The sequence below is a fragment of the Dermacentor andersoni genome, chromosome 8, assembly GCF_023375885.2.
Source record: "Dermacentor andersoni chromosome 8, qqDerAnde1_hic_scaffold, whole genome shotgun sequence".
Lineage (NCBI taxonomy): Eukaryota > Metazoa > Arthropoda > Arachnida > Ixodida > Ixodidae > Dermacentor > Dermacentor andersoni.
In genome coordinates, this window is record NC_092821.1 from 33,814,596 (window position 1) to 33,831,707 (window position 17,112).

General features: G+C 46.6%; 1 protein-coding gene across 3 annotated transcripts in view; it reads left to right on the top strand.

The window, feature by feature from the left end:
- Nucleotides 1–12,051, top strand: part of LOC129383447 (uncharacterized) — a 110,119-nt gene extending 98,068 nt beyond the window's left edge. For 2 of the 3 annotated variants that reach the window (XR_008611352.1, XR_008611353.1), the window contains 2 exons: nucleotides 9,962–10,051; nucleotides 11,887–12,051. The gene's annotated coding sequence lies outside the window, so the exon portion shown is untranslated. The remainder of the gene's footprint in view (nucleotides 1–9,961; nucleotides 10,052–11,886) is intronic. The other variant, XM_055068022.1, reaches the window with a different exon arrangement.
- The last annotated feature ends 5,061 nt before the right edge of the window (nucleotides 12,052–17,112 follow it).

Here is a 17,112-nt window from a genome sequence, read left to right on the forward strand (position 1 = left end):
TTTTTAAGCGCGCCGCCTTGTGTGCGCTTATTTCCGCAAGTGAGGACGTACCTTTATGCGGTCTGTTTGCATGCGCAGGTTTCTGAGAAGCAGCCAGGAAGGAGAGAGAGTGCACACTTCTTGAGCGCACGTGTGCATGCTTGTGTGCACATGTGCGAGCGTGCACACATGTATACGCATGCGTGTTGCTGCGTAATGGCATTTGCATGCGCGTTACAGTATGCGTGTTTGAGCTTTCGAGTGGCGCGTGCGCATGCGTGCGTTTGCGTGTGTGTGCGTGTGCACGCACGTATTAGTGTATGTTTGCGTGCGTGTGCCAGCAGTGGGCGCTTTTTGAAGGAATAGTTGAAACGTTTTGGAGCAGCCAATGGAAAAATTATTCTTTATCGCTTAGCATTCCTCGTCTGATTGCTGATGAACTCGGAAGTCTTCATGGCGCTTTGAAAGAAGTTGAAAGAAGACCTTTGACTACTACGACACAGAGAGCTCGACGCCATCCGCAGAGGCTGGAGAGGTGGAGCGCTGAGGACCTCTGACAGAGTGTCGGCCGTCGCTAGGAGTTTGCTTGGGACATACTTGGCCGTGAATTGGTATAGTGCAAGAGCTTAATGCGAAACCGTTCCACTAGAAAAAGCATGGAGTATAGGTCATATTATCCCAGTAACTATCCTAGTCTAACCTCTGGACTGCCCATCAGACTGCCAGTGCCTCCTTTTCAATTTGGCGGCGCCGCTGTTCAGCAGAAGTCGGGGCTCGCGATGCGAAGGCTACCACTCGTATTTACCGAGTTGGTCGATCCTGCAGACGGACTGAGGCCAGTCTATAGGAGCCGGCATCGGCACATACTGATGTAGAAAATTCAAGGTTGTGGTGAGCGATGCATGAACGTGAGGCACCCGTTTTGTATGTCCATTTTGTATGTTTTGTATGTTCTATCGTATGCCCAAAACAGTGTCGTTGTTTAGTAGCAGCCTTAGAGACGCTGCGGCCGGGGACACATTTGGCAAAACGTGTCCAACATGGTCCAGCATCCCAGAGAAGCACCTTACACTAACCTATAGTCTGTTGGAGGCTGCATGCTAATGACAGAAATTACCTCGTTTCGGTCAGGCCACTGGAGCTAGAGACAACACTGAAGAACTTGACCGATGATACACAGAAGCAACACTTTGAAACATTCAAGCCAACACCGGCTTCCTCTGGTCTCAGAAGGGCGGCTTGAGGACGGCTGTCGTGCTCTAAGCGATTTCTGCCAAACACCAGAATGTCCCACCATGTTCACACAGCCTTTGGCACCTTCCAGTACTATGGACAGTTGGCGCTGGCATCCCTCTGCCGCCGTTGAGATTCCAAAGGGCAAACGGCAGTAACAATAGTGGTTAAAGGGCCCAGTGAATGTGATGTATTCTTGCGGGTTTTGGGCGAGGCGTATTTCATGAAATACGGCCCTGGCGCCTAGTTTTGATAATACTATTGTAGACCTAAGCAGTTTGAGCACCTGGTTAGCCGTAGGTATGAGGTGCTTTTCACGCAGGACCATCTGTTTGAGGTTGATCAGGTCGAAGCATAGAATAGTTAGTCTTTCACCATTCCCCTGAGGGGAATCGGTATCCCCTTGCGACCGTTAGGGTAAACGGCGCGGTTCCCGGTTTAATGCGCTTGTGGTACATATCCGGCGTCGTATTATATTCCTGTGAAGAGCGACATAGCGGCTACAGGTGGTGGTGGTGGCGTCACGGCGGCCGGGGCGCCTGCTACAGGGTCAAAGAAGTGAGTTATCCCGAGCGTGATTATCGCGCAGAGAGGGGCGTGTCAACACTGTCAACGGCGTACAGCTTTTGCTTGATAGAGCGCCCTCGCCAAGACAGCGTAGAGGGGAACGTAACGAGCAAGTCCAGTTTACAGCGGCCCGGACCAATAAGCCGCTGACCGGTGGCTTGCTCGAGCGAGGCGAGACATCCAGAAAACGAGCGGAGCACGGTGCAAACGTCCGCGCCTGAGTCTGTTTTGATGTTATGAGGGTAGCCGTTCACCTGTACCAGGACGTGCTGGCCTTGTTCTTGCGACGACGCGACTGAGAACAGCTGTATGTGACTGAGACACTTCGTCCCGGAGCGCTAGACTGATGCGAAATGTCCCTGTTTTCCGCAAAGGCTGAACGTCGCTCGTCAAGCTGGACAAATGGAGCTCGAAAGCAGTTCGTTACTGCAGTAACCGCATGAACTTTTCGGTTCACTTCGAAGCTGGTCGCGGTACTGGTTCTCTCTCCTTCTGGAAGTTTCCTGAAACCGTAACTTTGCCGTCGTCTTGGTTTACTTCCGCGACACGGTGTCGACGTTGAGGGCTCCCGGCAGTCAGTTACCGTTCTGTAGTCCTTTCTAAAGCATAAAATTATCTTAGCTCTCATTGTCAGCGACCTTCAAGTGATCTTGTGCCGAAAGCCAGAGCCGTTATCCTCGCAATCAAACGAGAACATAGAGGCAAGTTGCGAGAACAAATTGAGATCCCCCCACCCCTTGTACAGGACCGCATTGCATACCATTAGATTCCGTAGTTACTCGCAAAAGATTGCTTCCGAGTTCTTTATTTATTTATTTATTTATTTTGCAAATACTGCCGGCCTGTATTACAAGCCTTAGGCAGGAGTGGGGTACAGAGATAACAGGAACAAAGAAAACGTACATTGCAACAAAAGAAGCAAACAACGAGACTCGGCTGGAGTGCAAAACACAGTTGAATCAAAAAAAACAAAACACTCGACTCAAAACAAATTGCATGTGTGCCCTATTGTTCATTCAGGGCTTGTAAAAACAAGTTCACCGTTTCAGAACTGACCACGTTTCCAGGCAGATCATTCCATTGAACAATGGTGTGGGGAAAAAATGAGTATTTGAAAACATTTGTTTTGCACGAGATTGCGCCGACTTTTTTGGAATGATAGGAACGCGTAGGGCGGTGGGTAAGGGGCTCAACTAGAATGCCTTCCTCTAGTTTTATTTTATTATGATAATATAAGTAAAATAGTTTTAGTCGTTCGCGGTGACGTCGGAGGTCCAATTGTTCGAGTCCTGCAGTGTTCATCAGGGCTGTTGGGCTGATATTCCAGCTGTAACAATTAAATATAAACCTGACTGCCTTGCGTTGGACATTTTCTAGTTTCACTTTGTTACTCTCAGTCCAGGGATCCCATACTGCCGCAGCATATTCTAATAGCGGTCGTACATAGGTTTTATAGGCTAAAAGCTTTATTTCTTGAGTAGATTGAGCTAGTGTTCTCCTCAAGTAATGCAGTTGTCTTAGGGCTTTTTTTTCGATATACGAGATATGTGCATTCCATCGAAGATCAGAGGTTATGTGAATTCCTAAGTATTTAAAGGTATTTACGACTAAAAGAGGTTTGTTGGCTATGCGATATGTAAAGCTTAAGGGATTCTTTTTACGTGTGACAGTCATTGCTACGGTCTTTTTCAAATTCACAGTCATTTGCCACGTCGAGCACCAGTTTTCAATTGTAGATAGGGAATCGCTTAAAAGAAGTTGATCGTCAGGACTAGAAATTTCTTGATAAATTATACAATCATCAGCGAACAGTCGCAGTTTAACATGTATGTTTTCAGCAATGTCGTTAATGAACACTAGAAAGAAAAGGGGACCTAGGACAGAGCCCTGCGGAATACCGGAATCCACTGGGACCGCATCAGAAAGGACACCATCGACAACTACACTTTGACGCCTGTGCGAAAGATAGGCTTCAATCCACGAGAGAAGGCAATCGTGTTTTAATATGGGTTTTAATTTTAACAATAATTTATGATGTGATACGCGGTAAGCCTTCTCGAAATCAAGAAAAATGATATCGACTTGACTTCGCCTATCTAATGCTGCTGCCAGGTCGTGGACAGTTGCAATCAGTTGAGTAATAGTGGAAAGACCGCGACGGAACCCATGCTGTCGGTTATCGATAACGTGATTCTCCTCGAGAAAATTGGTTATGTGTTTACAGATGATGTGTTCTAGCAGCTTTACGGAAGTACACAGAAGAGAAATCGGCCTGTAGGAAGAAGGTGTTGACGGGTTTTGTTCTTTAGGAATCGGAGTAATTTTTGCGAATTTCCAATCTGATGGCAACTCTGAGCGTTTTAGAGACTTCTTAAAAACTAAGGTTAAGTACCTTGCACACCACTCAGCATAACGGACTAGAAAGGTGTTGGGTATTTCATCGATACCTGGCGACTTCTTGGTGTCTATGTTGAGCAGAAGAGCTAACACGCCTTCCTCAGTTACACAAATGTCAGTGATTGGAGGTAAATCAACCATGGAATAGGACTGTGGTGCGAAACCGTCGTCATGTGTGAATACCGAACTGAAGTACTGGTTGAGCGCTTGTGCAATTTCTAATTTAGCGCGACTACGCACGACATCTGTAGAGAGGCCAAGAACCGATTTCTTGCGCGGCGCGAGATATCGCCAGAACTTACTTGGGGATAAGAGAAGGAAGTTTTTCATATGCACGGTATGGAAATAGTGTTTAGCCTTACTGATAGAGTCCCGTAACGACTGGCGCAGTGCGGAAATCTTATCGGCTGTGGTCTGTGAAAGACGTTTTGTATGCTGACGTCTTGCTTTTTTCAGCTTTCGCCCCAGACGCGCAATGTCCTTTGTCATCCATGGATTGCTGCTGCGCACTATTTTCCGTTTTCTTGGCACAAAGTCAGTTATGCATCGGTGAACTAGGTTTTTGAAGAAGGCCCACATGTGCTCTACAGAACAACTCTGTGATTCATACAAACCAGAAAAAGAAGAAAACGAACTGTATAATTCATCTAAAATATCGACGTCACTTGCACGTGAGAACAAGGGAATAACTATCTCTTTCTTCTGAAGCTTAGGTGTAGTGTGCAGTTCCAAGGTTAGATTTAGCATTTTGTGGTCTGATATTCCTTCTGAGACATCCACATGGGGCTTACGGCGTAGCAGGTTGGCGGTAACAAGGAAGAGGTCCAGAGTTGACTGTGAGCAATCTTGTACGCGGGTGGTCTCAGTGACTAGCTGAGTCAGATTATGCAAGAGCACCACATCGAGGAATGATTGACCGGCACTAGTTAAAGCCTCTGGAGTATCGGTTAAACAATTTATTGACGGAAAGTTGAAATCCCCAGTCAACAACAAGTTAGCAGAACGGATTTCATTTTGGCATAAGAATTCATTAAGCTTTTCTATGAATGTATTATTGGAGCTCGGGGGCCGATAAAATCCCCCAATTATTAAATGGAATTCCTCTAGGAATACTTTAACTATTACACTTTCTAGCCCGTCAATGTTTGGTAACCTTGACACTCGCAGAGATTCTTTGTATATTATTGCGACGCCACCACCGCGACCATTTCTGTCGCTCCGGAAAATATTATAACCACACGGTGTTACTTCGCTGTCATAAATATCTGGATGTAACCACGTTTCCGTCACTACTACAACGTGAGGGTGATGTGCTAAGATAATGCTGTCTAAGTCTGTTAATTTGTTCGCTATACTTCGGGCATTGACATTGATGCACCGGAACGTCTTTTTAGGGCAATCATTTATTCATTGTGTTCGTTTTACACTGCGGCTTCCTTGAACAATTGGAACCCTTTTCATCAAAGTGCTGTCCCATTGAAACATGTCATCATCTATCTTAATCTTATCGTATACAAGTTTCACTTTCTTGCCTTCTTTTCTGTCCTCAGCTGCACTCGCCCAGAGGTTTTTTCTAATTGTTCTTGTAGCAGCGGAAAAATCCTCAGACACAGAGATTTCACTTCCCTTAAATTTATGAGAATTCTTAAGTATATTCACTTTTTCGCAGTGATTGAACATTTTAAGAATTATTGGCCGAGATTTGTTTGCTTGTTTGCGACCTAGCCTATGGATTCTTTCTATCGAGGAGACCTGTACGCCCAACTTGTCCTGAAATAGGTTCACCACTGTCTCAGAAAGTGTTGCCGAAGTTTCAGACACCTTTTCGCTAATACCAAATAAGATAAGATTATTGCGGCGGCTTCTATCCTCAAGGTCGACCAGTTTCCTTTCAAGACTTTGGACAGTGATTTCCAAACCGGCAATCTTAGAGCCTAGTTCTTTTACAGTTGACATAGATTCTTCCACCTGTTTTAACTGAACTTCTATTGCACCCAACCGTTTTTGCATGGTTTTCTGCCCTTCGAGTAGCTGACGAAGCAGTTCCTCAGTAGTAGCGGGCCCAGGGTTACACTCAACGTCCCCGCAGAGCATAAGAAGAGCAACAAAAACATTCCGTAAGTGCGAAAATAATGTACACACATTGTGAGGGCACACCAGCTGGACGAAACAACGATCACTCGTTCGAATAGAACCATAATTATTACTAACCTGCGTGAAAAGCAGGAATGGATTCATCGCGATGTTGTTGGACTGCCAGCCGGTGTGCCCACTGAAGGAATCCCAGACCGGGCTACTCCTTATGTAGAGGGAAGACGACGACGATGAAGGGGGCGGTGTCCAGCTGTCAGTGTTGACTTGATGCGGCAGTTCTTGTGCGCAGTCTCCGTTCGAGTGAGCTGAGCCAACTCGACACACAGCTTCATTCGTTGCACTGGCCGCCTCTGTCGTTCCAAGTAGCAATACCTGCGTGAAAAGCAGGAATGGATTCATCGCGATGTTGTTGGACTGCCAGCCGGTGTGCCCACTGAAGGAATCCCAGACCGGGCTACTCCTTATGTAGAGGGAAGACGACGACGATGAAGGGGGCGGTGTCCAGCTGTCAGTGTTGACTTGATGCGGCAGTTCTTGTGCGCAGTCTCCGTTCGAGTGAGCTGAGCCAACTCGACACACAGCTTCATTCGTTGCACTGGCCGCCTCTGTCGTTCCAAGTAGCAATACCTGCGTGAAAAGCAGGAATGGATTCATCGCGATGTTGTTGGACTGCCAGCCGGTGTGCCCACTGAAGGAATCCCAGACCGGGCTACTCCTTATGTAGAGGGAAGACGACGACGATGAAGGGGGCGGTGTCCAGCTGTCAGTGTTGACTTGATGCGGCAGTTCTTGTGCGCAGTCTCCGTTCGAGTGAGCTGAGCCAACTCGACACACAGCTTCATTCGTTGCACTGGCCGCCTCTGTCGTTCCAAGTAGCAATACCTGCGTGAAAAGCAGAAATGGATTCATCGCGATGTTGTTGGACTGCCAGCCGGTGTGCCCACTCTTCGTAATCTTCGTTCACAACATCGCTCAAGCCGTAACTTCTAGTGCGCTGAAGTTTAATTTGTAATTTTCAATAGGCGATGACCTGCCGGCAGATGCAGGGCACCGTACACTTCCATTCTGGGAGATGGAATTTGCCGCGGATCTACTGCGTTCGCCGAGCTGCTGTGTGGCGTGGCGCACGACGCATCTGGAAGCACTGATTTGCCTTCATGGCAGAAGGAAAAAGTTAGGAAAGAGCATTACTTCACCCGGGAAACCTAGGCAAGCGAAAGCTCCGTGAAGCCAACCCTTTGCTCAGTGGCGGCCCAACACGTGGCCTGTTGCGTCGAGGTCACGGAGCAAGAATTGAGATTTGCCGAGACGTTGGCACGCGCCTCGTTCAAGTGCATTTCTTCTAGCTGGGCAGTGTGCTCGGTCTTCCTGGCGTCTTTCGTTGCCTGTTGTGCCGCCTTCAGCCGGTTTTGTTCTTCCAGCCGGGCGGCGTTCACATGGCCCAGTGCACAGTATGGTGTGGTGCGCTGTGGTGTGGTTAGGTCTGCCGTTGCAAACATGCACTTCACCCAATTTAAGATTGTGGCAAGTATCATCTCCAACCAATCTGCTTTGCCGGTTGTCATTTCATGCTTACATCTATTCTCGATTACGGGAATGCCAGTTTTTTTTTCTGGGTCTGCATGCTGTCTAGCTTGAGTGAGTGCCTCCTGGAGCGTAAGTTTAGGTTTTGACAAAGGTGGTCCGACAAGCGAGTGTTGAGCAGGCTCATGACGAACTGGTCGCGTACGACCAACGAGTATTTGCACTTTTTCACCATGTTTCGAAGCATTTTGTTGAAGGTGTCCACCATTTCACAGGGCGTCTGCATACGTTGGTGCACCCGGTAGATTCGTACACTTCGTGGACTGGACGCACGATAGGCGCGTGTGCTCCTCTTTTACGGCTTCAGAGGAACGGTACGCTTCGCCGTCCATCATGAACAAATCAAACCCGTTCTTAAATATTCATGCAGTACGGGAGCGAACAGATTTAGGTATTTTCGGAAGTAGCGGTCAAACCCGACGCGAACGCACAGTCCTCGTATTGGAGTAGCCATGCTGGCCACTGACACAGGTCGTAGAATGTGATGGGCGGCGGAGAACGAATAGTGATGTTGGTGGTTACGGACAGAATTGCGGGCAGCTCGGTGTTCGACATTCTGTCATTATGAAGAGGGTGCGTTGTTCATTTGGGGTTTATTTTTCGGAAATAGCAGCTACGTACCGCATCATACCGTGAAGTTAATTTTATGCCGTTTGCCCTAAACCGCAGTCGTGACTAGGAGCAGTGTTCCCTTCCCTTCTCTTGTCAGCTTTTCCGAATCTCCCCCCCCCCCCCCGCCCACCACCCTTGTATGGAAACAGTGAGCGAACAGTGGCAAGGCTGATACTCACTCGTATCGCGACTGCGTGGGCTCTACCCATTCTGTGCTTGCTCTCCCCCTCCTTTTTGCCATTCAGGCTAGCTTCCCTCTGGACTTGCACGTTAGTAAAAAGGTAAGCACTGCCATTTCTACAATGCTTTTGCGGGGGTCGCGGGTAATTACATCAAAAGGATAATGCCGCGGTACCCAGGAAGCTCCAGAGGACATTGTGCACACTTTACACGGTGCTAAGGTCAAACAAGTTTCTTGCGTCGCCTTTCTGGTCTGTCACGCTCCTGTCATGTATACACAAGCTCTGAACCACGCCCCGATACGGTGTGCCAGACATCAGCAGCAACACCAGCAGAAGGAGCAGCGGAAAAGTCGAAGGGAGAGGCAAAGAAAGCTTGGCTTTAAAATGCTATATTGAAAAGTATGTATAGCATACCTTAGTAACTCAAGCAAGGTAGGTGAGTATTTGCCACCGCCCGTGTCGATGGGAATGGCAATATATAATCATCATCACCATCCTAATCATCATCATGTTCTTAGGGAAGCGCCAAAGAGGAGTCCCGCGGCAGTACACACCTCATGCTAGAACTCGTTTGGATATTAAAAGATGTTCTGGATGCAATAGCGATTCCATGCGAACGCATTACCACGGAGAGTCGTCGTGAGATGGGGTCCACCGCAATATACTTCCGCATGCAAGAAATGCGCAATGAAGAATTTTAATAACATGCCTAAGCCTCTTATATCATGCTCCGTTTTTTAATCTTGAATGAACAAGTACATTTGAGTACGATAAGTCATTAAGTTTTGCAAGATTTGTAAATAATTTCGTTCTTTGTTACCAATTTCTAGCATTTATTTGTACAAGAAAATATGTGCTTATTTTCCTGTTGTTCTCATGATTTCATTCTTTTTTTACAGTTTAAAATATTATTTCTTCTTGAAGCTATTTATCTAATGCAGCATGCCAGGCATTTGGTTAATGTAGCCACCTCCGGCTCTGATTAAAGTCCTCCTCTCATACTGAAAGCGCGTCTATTCTGAAACACCAATGAAAAGCTCTGATGTTCTTATTAAATATAGATAAATAATTATCTTTTCACTGCGCACAAGTCCTTATGTACGATGTTCTGCACCATCTACTGTATAACGCCTTATGGGCAGCGGTATATATATATATATATATATATATATATATATATATATATATATATATATATATATATATATATATATATATATATATATATATATATATATATGTGTGTGTGTGTGTATATGTTTAGCCTACGAATCCGAAATTATTATACACCGGAACCACTGGCTCTTTTGCAGGAGTAACGCCTCCTCAACCCCTTATACACGAGTTTCTCTATGTTGGCCAAGATTGTTGTGTCATCGGACACCAAATCCCTTCACCAGGGGGTACGTACATATGCAATACGTGCAACCCAGCGGTGCATGATTTATAGAAATGCCATTCATAGCGTATGCCCGTTTGACCTGGAGGCGAGACCCGACTAGCTGGCCATGGTCAGTTCAGCGTTCACTATGCTCTTGTTTGCCTGCGCCAAAGATGCATCTGTTTGGCGTCGGCTGAACGAGCGGAGTTCCTGCAGTGCCCTTGTCACCATGGAGACACTGCCACCCTCCAGGGAATGGCAGCACCACGTCCCACCGGCTGCGTTTCCGTTCGCTGGTGTGGTCAGTCAAGGGCTGCCGCTGCGAAAGAACTCTTAAGTCAGGCCACTTTGTTCCGCGTAGGCTGACGGCTTTATTAATGTTGGCTACAGGGACCCACTCCTTTCACCACAAATCTGTCACTGACCAGGTGTCTTAATAAGGCACCGGAAAAGTGCACCAGTCACTGTCGCCGGTCCTAACTTCAAGCAGCTACCTGCCAGTTGGGTGATGTGTGTAGCTGTCATTCGCTGGACTCGCTAGCTCGAACGATAGCCCGCGCAATTGTATTGCTATAGCAATTATGTTGACACTCCATGCGCACTTCCGCCGTCGTCGTGATGTTCCATATAAGTTCCAATGGTGATAACATCGTGGGCACACGCCCTATGTTGTATGCCCAAGTGAAAGCTTACGAGGGTGAGCCGACGATCGTGACTCGATCACGCGCGCAGTGGAGGAAAGTAAGGAGAAAGCGCGCTGCCTTCCAACGTGCGGAAGGCACGGGGGAGTGAGGGCGTTCTACTCCGGCGGCTGCGGCTGCGTATGGCACGGCCATGTGTGGCCGTTTGGGGCCTACCTTGAAAGCAATTTGTGATGGGGTCAGAGTACGCCGATTGCCGATAGCTTCGTGTGTGCTGTGTTCTTGCCGCTTACTTGTTGAAGCGAGAGGCAGCACGAAGGCAATTTCTTCGCTGCTACTGCCGAGCTTGCTCACGCCGGCGTTTTGACAACAAATGTCCACGGTCATCGAGTGAGATGTGCTGAAGTTTGCTTCTGCGCGCGTGACTCTGTGAAAATTAATTTAGTACGCTAATATTTGTAAGTTTACAGGGCCGATAAAACTGCTATTCTTAGTTCGTATAGGGATCTAATAATTTGCTATCACAAGCGATCTTTAGCCTTTCGGGCGAAACTGCTACACTTTTGCTTCAGACAGTTGTGGCCCTGAAAAATGCTGGTACAATAACTGCTCCTTATTCACGGTGTAGCAAGTGTTGGCCTCAACGCTTTCAGTGTACCTATCTAAGGATACTACCTCAGTACTTGACTCACCACAGTTTTTTCGTCCATCTGCACGGCAACTGCTCCTTGATGTTTAGCGAATGCTCGGTGCGGTAGGCCGGCATCACAGACCCTTGGATCTTCCGGCCAGGCTTCACTCTCTCGTGTTTCTAAGATTTCTTACCAGTTTTAAATAGATCAATCTTTCTGCACTTTATTAGCACAACGGTTCCTCAAAAGGCGTTGGACCATGCCGTAAAATCATACCTGCAGAGCAACTTAACACTAAAATGTACACCAGGAATAGCATTTCCCCAGGTTTCATATGAGCTTTTCTCATGATGTACCCCCATAACGGGTCTGAATACTGCCGCCAGATTTACTCAGAGAGAAATATGATGTTCATTCTTTGGTTTTTTTTTTCTGCGACATCAAATACTTCTTGCGAGAAATTCTGAACTCTCTCAGTATTAGTATGGGCTATCTTGGATGAGTTTGATTATGCTTTGATTCGTCAAAGGCAAGTATGAACAAATAGAAGCCTACTACTGGACATTAACATTCCTTTTTTTCAGGTAGGACAACTTGTATGGTGTGGTCCCCAGGAAAGAGCTTTGAATGGTTGTCATGGCAATGCAGGTTAATACTTGAAGAATACTCCTAAAGCCCATATAAGATTCCGTCAAGAAGCGTTTACACGTGCCCGCGAACACAATAATAAAATTAAACCTCCAGCTCTACGGTCCGAGAATCGATCTCTTTTTCCTAATTCGAGCCTTACATTTTTCTTTTGTGCGAACGACAAATAACAAACATCTCCAAAGTCCCGTCTTTAAAATAACTAAAAGCTACGACAAAACTCATTTTACGATCATTCTCGATGGTAACGCGATTACCATTACCGCTATTTAGCGACACACCATATTTGTGAAGTCACGTTTATATAGCCTCCGCGGCGGTCAGTCTGAGACTCAGTTGCTTCGGCTATTTGCGACATACTCCGCTATCGTCCCACTTTGCTATGACACTCGTTTGTGGAGGTTGCCCAGCAGCATCGCCACATGAGGCCGACTGTGTGGTGCCGACGCAGTGACGACAATGTGTGACAAAGAAGAACAATTTTGATGGAATGACAAGGCGGTATTAACAACGCACGACAACAATTAGATGATGATTATTCAGTGATGGCGATCGTATAAGGAAGACATAGATACAGAGACATGAGGCCGATGGGATGACAAGAGCATGACGATGATGGCGCGACGACGAGTTGGTGACAGCATAATGACGACGATGTGACAACAGGTACATGACACTATCTCACGACGACTCAATGACAATCGCATGACAATGGTGGCATAATCCCTATTGAGTGACGACAGCTTGGCTGCGACACAATGTAGAAGAAAGAATGACGCCGGCCAAACGACAAATACATTATGACGACAATGGTATGAGTACTGGGGACGGATTCTGCGACAGTCACTTTTGTCGGCAGTATCGTTGTCAGGTGCGGGCTCATTGGCTGGTTCAGCATTTGGCCACGCGAAGGCGATAATATCCAGAATACGTCCCCTCTATGAGGACAATGGCATGACGATGACGCCTTGACGAGTCGGACAACGAAGTTTGAATGATGACGATGAAGCGAAGGAATCGCAACGGTATGACATCGAATACATGTCTACGACTGTAGGACGATGACACAATAACGGCGATGGCGTGACAATGTCATGAAGAGAATGGAGGGACGGGGAGTGCATCAAACAATGACAAGGTGAAAACTGCAATATGCATCCTGCATGAAGATGTCGTGACGACGGCGGCATGGCAAAGCTGCAGTGCTGACGATGAACGACATCAACATCCTGAAGGCGATGTGACCACGAATGCATGACGACGATGACATGACGAGAATGGCGTGAGCATGACGGCATGACGACAGTCGGATTGCGACGCTGGAATGATGACGATGCAATGACCAATATTTCATCCAGACTATGAGAACATACCTAAGGGCACAAGCTATCAGACAACTTGGACAGCTAGCGACAGGCCAATAACGCGCCAGATGTATGCGCCATTTGTCAAACACGCCGCCGAAGCGAGTGAGGCCGACTGTGCATGTGAGCGTTGGCCTGCTCGGCGACCCATCTGCCTGTTTTTCTCAGCCCGGTTTGTTCGTGTCCCGGTGTATTCTTGCGTTCCTTCTGCATTTCGACACGGCACCACTGCACTATTGCACTTCGTCAAGGTGAGAAATTTTGTTGGACAGTCTACGACGCATTTCAAGCAATTAGGCTTACGATACGGGACCTTGACTTCTGACGCAGTTAGCGAGAAACAGCTCACCCGTCCTAGCGCAGTTAATTTGAGTTAATTACTTGTACTGGGATATGGTTGCGACGCTTTCTGTGAGTCCCACATTATTATAACTAATTTGGGCAGTTTTGGGCGCACTCGCCGTGCCTGGTGTTGTGACGAGTTAGCGAAAAGCAGTCAGGACATAGATAAAGAACCCGCCGTGGTTGCTCAGTGGTTATGGTGCTGTGCTGCTGAGCACGAGGTCGCGGGATCAAATGCCGGCCACGGCGGCCGCATTTTGATGGGGGCGAAATGCGAAAACACCCATGTACTTAGATTTAGGTGCACGTTAAAGAGCCCCAGGTGGTCGAAATTTCCGGAGTCCTCCACTACGGCGTGCCTCATAATCAGAAGGTGGTCTTGGCACGTAAAACCCCATAATTTAATTTTTTTATAGACAAAGATACGTAAAAAGCGGACACTCCCGTAGGACCCTGCGCCCGAGCTACTGCACTCCCGCCAGTACCTCGCGCGGCAGGTCAGGCCGCAAATTTTATCTTCCGAGATTTCGGACGCGTGGTTTAGCTCCGTTTGGTTTCGATAACAATGCTTTCGATTATTGTTTACTTTTGTCTGCAAAAATCTTCAATACGTTGTCTCTAGTAGAGAGCAAGTGCTTTAATGTTTCATTTTTAAGCATGCCGCACAAATGGATGCAATAATGTTGTGGCTCACAAACATTTTACTGGAAAAGCTGCCAAGCTTCTCGAAGAACCAGCAGCTCTGATTCAGCTCATGCAGATCGGAAAAATAAAGCGGTCACGGCTCTCTTTATTGGAATTCTTTTACAGTTTCCTACCCGCTTTGCTCAGTTGCACACAATGGGAAGCAGTGGTTCCATACAGAAAATATTATTTTTTTCTTGTTTACATAGGTAAATGGACAGAAAGAATACTGCATGATGCACTTGATAAATAGACAAACAACAACTAGAATATTTTAAATATGACAAGCAATGGATGGATGGATCGATGATTGAGGCTCAACCCTTTGAATCAGGTGGCGGCGGCGCGCGCCGCCTAGCCTTGAATGGTACTATATGCATGCATACCTATGTATTTACTCCTTTACTTTTGCGTTGATATTATCCACCAATCAGATGACCTCCGTTTAGTTATTTCTACGTGTTAAAAGTCTATTTTACTTTCACTGTCTTTAAAACCCAAAGCTTTGAATAGCTCCCCGTTACATTCAACTGCAGGGTGAAGTTGTTTACAAGCAAGTATCGGGTGTTCAGCCGTTTCCTCCTCCTCTCCCCACGCCCCGCACAACAAATCTACCTCCTGGTATCTGGCTCGGTACGTTTTAGTCCGCAGTACACCTCTCCTGGCTTCAAACAACAATGAGCTTCCCTTAGAGTTATCGTAAATATTTTCTTTGGCTCTTCCTTGCTTAAACGTCCTGTATGTCTCTAATGCTGATTTGGTTTGCATCTCTGTTTTCCACATACCCCTCTCTGTCTCGTTAACCTTTTTCTTGACGGATGATTCCTTACCTGTTCCCCCACTGCTGCCCAAGTATTTGCTTGTCAATTTTCTAGTTCGCTTATTCCACCTTGTGTCAACATTCCTCGTGTATAAGTAACTGAAAACCTTCCTAGCCTACCACATTTCCCCCATTTTTCTCAATCGCTCCTCAAATGCTACCTTGCTACTAGCCTCTCTGCCCTCGAAAGAAGGCCATCCCAGATCCCCCTGTGCCCCAAGATTTGGTGTATTGCCATGTGCTCCCAGAGCGAGCCTACCGGCACCATGTTGCCTAGTTTCCAACTGCTCCTGTATCCTCCTGTATCTTATGCTCGCCGCAAATGTTAACATTAAAAAATCATGACTGCTGATTTTTCTTTGCTAAACTTCAAGCCTAATCTGTCTCCTTCTGTACCACATATATCCATCAATCCCTGCAGATCTTCTGTATTGTCAGCCATTAATACAATATCTTCCGCGTAAATCAGTCCTGGTAGTGACTGTTCAATCAATTTTCTTTGTTTGAAAAATGATCGGTTGAAGCCGAGTCCGCTTTGCTGTATTTTGGCCTCTAAACCTTGTAGGTACATCATAAACATCAGAGGTGACAATGAGCACCCCTGCCTAAGCCCCCGCCGAATCATTACAGGCTCCGAAACCTGTTTTTCCCGTTGTATAATCACTCAGTTACATTTATAGATATCTTTTAAGAAATTGGTTAAAGAAAGATTTTGGTTTAAGAAAAGAAAGCAATACGTAAAGTAAAAGCGGCACCTGCGAACCGGTACAGGTACATGCAGCATGCCGTGAGGTAAACATCCTTCACAAAACGACCCCAAATGCGCATTACACTGCTCCAGCTGCTGCCAACTTAAACGTTTGTTTGATTGTAGGGATGAGACACAAACAAGTTCTGTGCTTTAAACCGAATGTCTTGCGGTTTACTTTTGGAAAATTCCACGTAATGCAAGTGCTGTTCCTGGAAAGATGGGCGCAAAAACAAACGCGTGGCTGTGAGGTAAACTGGTGCCACGGCTCAGATTTTATCTTACACGTCAAAATACCGCTCATCCAGCATAGCAAACATCTTGCTAATAATGTTCTTAACGCAAGAAATAGCAAAAAACCTCAGCAGAGAAAAGGAAACACCTTAGCGCATGAGTGAGGCGGCGCGTGGGAAAGTGTGGTGGGGTGGGCGTAACCAGTGGCACATGACCTATGCAGCATCAACGTCTCTCTGGAACCGCGATGCATGGACCTAAGCCCGTAGACGTACTATAAGCTTTCTACAGCTGAGGTAAAGTGGAAGTGCAAATTGCTGCGCCACCTAGCGGGAGCGCTTATTCACTCCGCGCGAACAAAGATGGAAGCTTCTGCGTAAACGTTGCTTCTGTGTCATCTGCAAGGCATCTTCTGCTGCTGAGTGAAGTACTTGGTTCGGGAGTCTATCTATTCATTCTAGCATCATTACAAGAGAGGTTGGCTAGATACGCCATGTTGCAGTTCAATATACAGAAGAGAAACTGGTTTACTTATAGAACAATTTTTGTTTGACATCTGTTCAACGTAAGGTGCGCTATAACTTACAAGAATACGGTACAGTCAAATCCTGCCCACACAGAACCATTCTCCTTCATCTCGGCGATGATTGACCAATGCTAGAAACTGTTACGTTTATGATTCACGAGTCATCCCATGGAAGGATACCTTCATCCGGCACTGAGATGCTGCAACCTCCATAGATTTGGGTATTTCTAGTAAAGTTGTCACAGTCCACATCGCGATAAAATATGTTCAGAGGACCACTACCGCACACAGTACAAGTCTCTGTGTCAGGAAAAGTGTGCTAACTGAGGCGGTAACCACACGACTTCCTTCTCCAGGTGCCCCCAGGACAAGGCGGTATTCAGCTCAACGGAAACTGACTACTTGTGACCAATAAACTTAATATTTATGCAATATTTTATACTA